At 45.7% G+C, this 7,493-nt stretch overlaps 1 pseudogene; it reads right to left on the reverse strand.

The window, feature by feature from the left end:
• Nucleotides 1-286: 286 nt before the first annotated feature.
• Nucleotides 287-6,285, reverse strand: LOC128596611 (40S ribosomal protein S14-like; annotated as a pseudogene).
• Between the last annotated feature and the right edge of the window lie 1,208 nt (nucleotides 6,286-7,493).

Here is a 7,493-nt window from a genome sequence, read left to right on the forward strand (position 1 = left end):
ATACATAGAAAGTATCCATACATTTACATATATAGTTCTGAAACTTTTTAAAAAATGTTTTTATACATTTACATATATAGTTCTGAAACTTTTTAAAAAATGTTTTTATACATTTACATATATAGTTCTGAAACTTTTTAAAAAATGTTTTTAACTTTTTTTTTTGTAGAGACAGAGTTTCACTTTATGGCCCTCAGTAGAGTGCCGTGGCCTCACACAGCTCACAGCAACCTCCAACTCCTGGGCTTAAGTGATTCTCTCGCCTCAGCCTCCCGAGTAGCTGGGACTACAGGCGCCTGCCACAACGCCCGGCTATTTTTTTTGTTGCAGTTCGGCCGGGCCGGGTCTGAACCCTCCACCCTCGGTATATGGGGCTGGCACCCTACCAACTGAGCCACAGGTGCCGCCCCACTTTTTTTTTTTTTTTTAAAGAAACAGGATCTCCCTTTGTCACTTAGGCTGAAGTGCAAGGGCATGATCACAGCTCTCTGCAATCTCAAACTCCAGGGAGCAAGCGATCCTCACACCTCAGCCTTCCAAATAGCTAGAACTAGACATTCACCACCACACTGGGCAGATTTTCTATATATGCATTTTTCTTTTTTGGTAGAGTGCTGTGGCTTCACAGCTCACAGCAACCTCAAACTCTTGGGCTTAAGTAATTCTCTTGCTGCAGCCTTCCAAATAGCTGGGACCACCAGCACCCACCACAATGCCCGGCTATTTTGTCGTTGTTGTTGTTGTTGTTGCAGTTGTCATTTTAGCTGGCCCGGGTTGGGTTTGAACCTGCCACCCTTGGTGTATGTGGCTGGCGCCCTACCCACTGAGCTACGGGTGCCGCCCACCCTGGGCTGATTTTCAGTTTCTTTGTATGGATGGGGTCTTGAACTCCCGCCTTGAGGCAGTCCTCCCACCTTGGCCTCCCAAAGTACTGAAACTTCATTTTTCACCTTACCATATGCACTGGTAATTGTTTTGTGTGAGTACATACAGATCTGGATTCTTTGTAATGGCTACATAATATTTTGTTTTCAGTCTTAAAATGTATGTAACCATTCAGGATCAGTTTTCATAGTTCAGTCCTTTTGCTGTAACAAATAGTGCTCCAGTGAATATCTATCATCTATCTATCTGAATAGATGTATCTTGGCTAGATGGATTTTTAGGTATATAATCGATGCAATTGCTAAGGCAAAGAGATGTGCTTTGAAATTGTGATAGTAGTCCCATATTACCTTCCTGAAAGTGATCAGTAATTTACATTTCCACCAACTGTGTACAACAGTACCCATTCCTATGCATCTTCTCCAGCACTGGATACTTGAATTTCTGACATTTATGTTAGTTATGATAGTAAAAATGATGATATATTATTGCTTTAGGTTACATTTTGAGGATTCTTGCTACTTAAACGATCTAAGTCCCTTTTAAATCAGCGTGGTAAGGAGGGACTATTCAGGAAATAAGGCTGAGAAAGTCGACAACCCACTTAGGAGAATGATAACTAGAAAACAAGAGTAAAAGATGTATTAAAGCTAAGTATGCTTTTTAATGCTTGAAAAGTCATATAGGCATAATTTTTTAAAGTCTTTCAATAGGTTTTTTTCCCTTGCCTGAAATAAATGTGGAGGTCATCAAAAAAAGTGATGAATTTTGAGCACATGAAAATATAAAACTTACGGAAAAATCATCAACAAAGTAAAAGACCATAATCCTTCTACATATATAACTGATAAAGAGTTTGCATGCTATTATTCAAAGAACTTCGCAAGCGAAAGAAGAACAAGGCAGGTATTGGAAGAAACACAAATGACTGCACGATATGCAAATACTTTCTACCTCACTTTTTATCTAGATTAAAATTTAAATAGTATAGAGTGTGTTGATCCATTTTGTGTGTCAGCGTGGCTAAGCCACACTGCCCAGATACTAGGTTAAACATTATCCTGCGTGTTTCTGTGAGGATGTTTTGAAATGAGATTTACATTTAAATCGGTGGACTTTGAGTAAAGCAGTTTGCCCTCCATAATGTGGGTAGGCCTCATCCAATCACTTGAAGGCCTGGATAAAACAAAAGAGTGACTTCCTGAGTAGAGTTCTCCTATAGGTTGCTATTGGACTTTGTGTGTTGTCATTGCCACTGGTCGGAGTCCCGGACTGCTTGGTCTCTGGGACTGCTTGGTCTCCGGCCCTGGCTTACCTAGGTTCCAGACACATGCTATTATCCCACTCAGGAACAATTGCTCTTAGGTGCCTGAGGGCTATTTAACTTTAGTAGAAGGGAGAGAGAGAGAGAGAGATCGTCTATGAGGGTAAAGTAGTCTTTGATCTTAGTCTTTATTTATTTTTTTATTATTTTTTTATCAAGTCTTTTGTACATAGATCATAAATACATTTATGCCATTTTTCAATGTGTTGATTATTTGTACAAATTGGAGTGTTTACATCATACTAATCAACACAGCTTTCACCTCATTTACCCAATTATAGCATTAGGACATTTGTGTTCTACACATGATAGATCCAACTTGTAATGTGCTCCATAGGTGTGGCCCCCCGACTAACCCTCCCACCCCTCCCCTCCCCTCTTCCTCCCCTTTCCTCCTTCATCCTAGACTAAAGTTGTGTTTCATTTTTCATATGCAAGTGTGAGTGAATAGTACTGAGTACATTGGATTATGTTTACATGGATGGAGCTGGAAAATATTCTTCTTATTAAAGTATCTCAGGAATGGAAAAAAAAAATGATCTTAGTCTTTAGTAGAGCTTGGTAATCTTCAGCAGAGAGACACCATGCCGATGTTCTGCAGGCAGGAGAGGAGACAGAATCAGAGAAAGCGGGTCTGTGATAGAATGCACATGCTCCCGACTGCCTTCTCCTCCAGCTTAATATAAAGCTGACCTTGTGCCTCTCAACACCACAGGTGTAGAGACTGCCAATTCACCAATGCTCTCATCTTGCGAGCTTGTGCTTGTTAGGAGAGCTAAATCCCTCCCCATGTCCTTTTCATCAAGGTGTTCCATTATTGAGCTCTGCAGGTATTTCTTATAACTCTCACTCCTCTCAGCCATAGGCCATATGGGCTGCTACAGTCGGTGACATTGGACTTCATCTGCAACATCAGCCTTCCTGGTTTGTCTCTTTCCCGAGTCTCTGGTTCACTGGCCTCCTCCGACAGAGTTTAGACTTACCAAGCAACCACAATCACATGAGTCAATTCCTTAAATAAATCTCTTTATATGGATAGATATATAGATACAGGCACGCAGACACGCACACACCCTGTTGATTCTGTTTCTCTGGAGAATGCTGACTAATACACAGAGTTATCAAATTTTAAATACCAACTTTTCAAAAAAATAAAATACAATATTTTCTTTTGCTGGCAGTTATGAGAGCTCTTACGGACCATAGGGGGAGAAGGGGGTGGTTTCGCTGGGGAAGGTGATTTGTCAGTATCTGTCAAAACTCCAATCATGTGTGCCATTTAATTCAGCAGTCCTCCTTTCAGGAAATGTGCACATGCCTAAGCATTTATGGAAAAGGATACTTTGTAGCCTTATTTATGGTAGTAGAAAACTGGAGATAATTTTTAAAAGTTGTTTGTTCATGTATCAAATGCCAAATGTCCACTCTGTGTTAGGCACTCACTGGGGTGCACAGCAACGCAGTGGACATGGTGACCGCTGCCATGGGCCTCCCAGCCTACGGGAAGAGTCATGTAAACCACAGTGAGTGAGTCAAGCTGTCAAAGTACAGTGTGAGATAAATATCAAGGGGGGGCTACTTGAGATTGGGTGACCAGGGAACGCGTCTCTCATGTGTGACATCAGAGAGAGACCTGAAAGAAGCGGGTGAGCCAGCCAGGGAAGCGTGGAGAGCTTTAAAGTGTGCAAAAGTGAGTGCAGAGTGTGAGCCTTTTTGAGGAATAGAAAGGCAGCCAGGCCAGAGAAGTGAAGTCAGGGAAGGTGGGCTGGCCCTAGAGGAGCTTGGTGAGAGAGGAGGGGCTAGCAGGGGTGTCCAACCTGCGGCCCGTGGGCCACGTGAAGATTATTTGAGGACTGTTTGCTTATCTGTGGTGTCAGATATCACGAAAACTATACATGGACCTTTCCTTTTCCTCCTCGGGTTTCGTTCGTGTTTGTGTATTAAATGTGTGGTCCATTCAACTCTTATTCTTCCAATGTGCAGCAGAAAAGACAAAAGGTTGGACACCCCTTGAAGGCCATGGGAGAGGGTCAGAATGGGAAGCCCCTGAAAGGCTGTATGCAGGACAATGACATGATCCTGTTTACGTTCCTCAAAGCATCCTCTGGTCGTGGTGTGAACTAATGGGGATGCGGACAAGAGGGAGGACCAAGTTGAAAGCAGACTTATACAGATATCCTCCAGAGAGAGACTTAATGGTGAATTGGATGTCGGTCGCAAAGGAGAAGGTCAAGAGGGCTTCTAGACCAATGCATACTTTCTGGAATGGCTAGAATAAAAATCCTGACAGCGCTAAGTGCTAACAAGGTGGCGAAGCAGCTGGATCGCCAGATAGAGCTGGAGGGTGTACAAAATGGCACAGCTGCTGCGGCAGACACTTTGAAGGTATGATAAAAAGTTAAACATAAGGCTGGGCGCGGGGGCTCTTGCCTGTAATCACAACACCTCAGGAAGCCGAGGCTGGCGGATTGCTTGAGCTCAGGAGTTTGACCAGCCTGAGCAAGCGCAGGATCCCTTCTCTAAAAAAAAAAGGAGGCTGAGGCAGGAAGATCTCTTGAGCCCATGAGTTTGAGGTTGCTCTGAGCTATGACGCCATGGCACTCAACCCAGGGTGACCGAGTGAGACTCTGTCTCAAAAAAAAAAAAAAGAAGTTAAACATGGTTACCACATGTATATATCTCAGCCATCTCTCTGCTGTGTATTTGACCTAGAGAAATGTCAAGTATGCCCAAACCAAAGCCTGTGCAAGAACGCTTAGAGCGTTCTGAAATAACCCAGATGGCCTTCAGAGGGTACGTGGACAGCAAGCGGTGATACACGTGCAGAGTGGAAGACTGCTCAGCAGCCAAGGAGACAAGCTATCGGTACTCACAGCAACCTACACGAAGCTCCAAGACGTTCCGGGAGCAAGAAAGCCAGCCCACAGGTTCCAAAGTGGATGATTCTGTTTATGCCTCAAGATACGGAAAAGGTGAAACTGTGGTGGCGGAGAACAGATCTGTGGTGGTGAGCACTTAGAGGTGAGGGGAAGAGGTGACAATAATTTGCTCTTTATCTTGATTGTGGTGGTGGTTACAGGAATTGATGTGTGTTAGAATTCACGGAACTGCAGACTTTTCAAAAAAGAGTTCATTTTGGGCGGCGCCTGTGGCTCAGTGAGTAGGGCACCGATTCCATGTGCCGAGGGTGGCAGGTTCGGACCCAGCCCCGGCCAAACTGCAACAAAAAAATAGCCGGGCGTTGTGGCGGGCGCCTGTAGTCCCAGCTGCTGGGGAGGCTGAGGCAAGAGAATCGCGTAAGCCCAAGAGCTGGAGGTTGCTGTGAGCCGTGTGACGCCACGGCACTCTACCCGAGGGCGGTACAGTGAGACTCTGTCTCTACAAAAAAAAAAAAAAAAAGAGTTCATTTTATCGGATGATTTTTTTTATAAAAAATTAGAGAAAGAATTTCTTTTTTTTTTTAGTTTACGCAAAGGCAATATATTAACACAAAATATAGTGAGGGGTCCAGTTCACGGATAGCAACCACAGTGCTCTCCCTGAGGATGCTGTGGGAAGGGTGATGTTCTTAGTCCGCCCTCTCTTCATACCTGATGGGACCAGGGCTTGGAGGGCTGGGCCCCAGGCCCAGGGGTCTTGGTCCCTTGTCCTCCTGTGGCCCGGAGTTTGGTGTGTAGAACAGTGATGCCCCGCTCCTTGCACTTCTGGACCACATCCTGGGCGGCCAGCATGGCAGCGTGTGATCAGGATTCATCTCAGTCAACCTTCACCTTCATCCCTCCAGGACTCGGCAGGTGGTTTCCTTGCCAGAAAGATCAGTGACATGAACAAAGGTATCACTGAAGGATGCAAAGGTATGCCACACACCAGACACATTCTCCCCTTCAGCCCCCTGAGTGAGGTCCGAGGCTTATGACCTGTTCGTCCTTCTTTTCCTTCCCCATTTGAGGTGCCGTTTCTGTGCATTGTCTCCAGACTCCAAACCGGAGAGAGCTTAGAGAAAAGAATTCAATCTTCAAAGAAAAGAATGATGTGTGAGCTTTGGGCAGGGGCACATGGGTAGGTGATGTTCCCATTTACAGAGGTGGAATAGCCTGGTTTGGGGGGGCTAGATTTGGGGGAGGAATGAAGAATGGGGTTTGGACTCGTAAAGTTGAGATGCCTCTATACACAGCTGGATCCACAAATCTGGAGCTGCAGGTCAAAATTTGGGTGTTGTCCATGCCTGCAGCCTTACTGATGGATTAGGACATCTGGAGATGGGGATGGATCAAGGACCAAAGAACAGCCTGCAGAGGCCGGGGCAGGAGGGGGCCCCCTCCCTGCCTGCCCTGTGCCCTGGAGACCTCTGTGGGTGAGGGAGACAGCTTTCAGGGAAGGGCTGCAGGGGCAGACAAGGACTGCAAAGTGAGAACAAAGAACTAAGAAGGAGTGTTTTAAGAAAACCAGTGGAGGCCAGGTGAGATGGCTCACGCCTGTATTCCCAGCACTCTGGGAAGCCAAGCCAGGTGGATTGCTTGAGCTTGGGAGTTCGAGACCATCCTGGGCAAGAGAGAGACCCTGTCTCTACTAAAAATAGAAAAACTAGCCAGCCATACGGCAGGGTGCTTGTAGTCCCAATTACTCAGAAAACTGAAATAGGAGCAACACTTAAGCCCAAGAGTTTGAGGTTGCTGTGAGCTGTGATGATGCCGTGGCACTCTACCAAGGATGACAGAATGAAACTATCTCAAAAAAAAGCAAGCCAGCGGATCTTTGTAACTGTCTTCAGTGCTGGGCACCAGTGTCTCTGAGCTATGCTTACAGCAAAATTGCACTTCCTCACCCTCCTTCTCCACGCATCCTCACGGCTGAGACTGCCCAGGCTTTGCTGCCGCAGAGATCCGCAGCCTGGAAACCCAGAAGCCGGCCCACCGCCTCAGGCCTGGTTTGCTTTCCCCACCTCCCCCACCCCCTGCACACAGTACTTTAACATTTTGAATTTGTTATCTGTTTACAAGAATATAAGATTTCAAAAACAGCAATAACCACTGCATTTTCAGCTTGGAAAATTGGGAGGTATAGCAGCTTTGAAGCCCCAGCCCCACATAGTGACAAGACAGGAATTGCATTTAGATGGCTGTGGGCCCCACCACTTCCTGCAGAGCTCCAGCACCACGGCAGGGCAGGCTACCATTTGTCATGTCTGCACCATGGTTTCTGCCCTTTTTGTGTGTAACCTGGGTTACCACCCAGCAGTCACAGCCAGTGCAGAGTGGCACAGCCAAAGCAGAAAGCTGCTCCG

This window comes from Nycticebus coucang, chromosome 10, assembly GCF_027406575.1.
Source record: "Nycticebus coucang isolate mNycCou1 chromosome 10, mNycCou1.pri, whole genome shotgun sequence".
In the NCBI taxonomy this organism is placed as follows: Eukaryota; Metazoa; Chordata; class Mammalia; order Primates; family Lorisidae; genus Nycticebus; species Nycticebus coucang.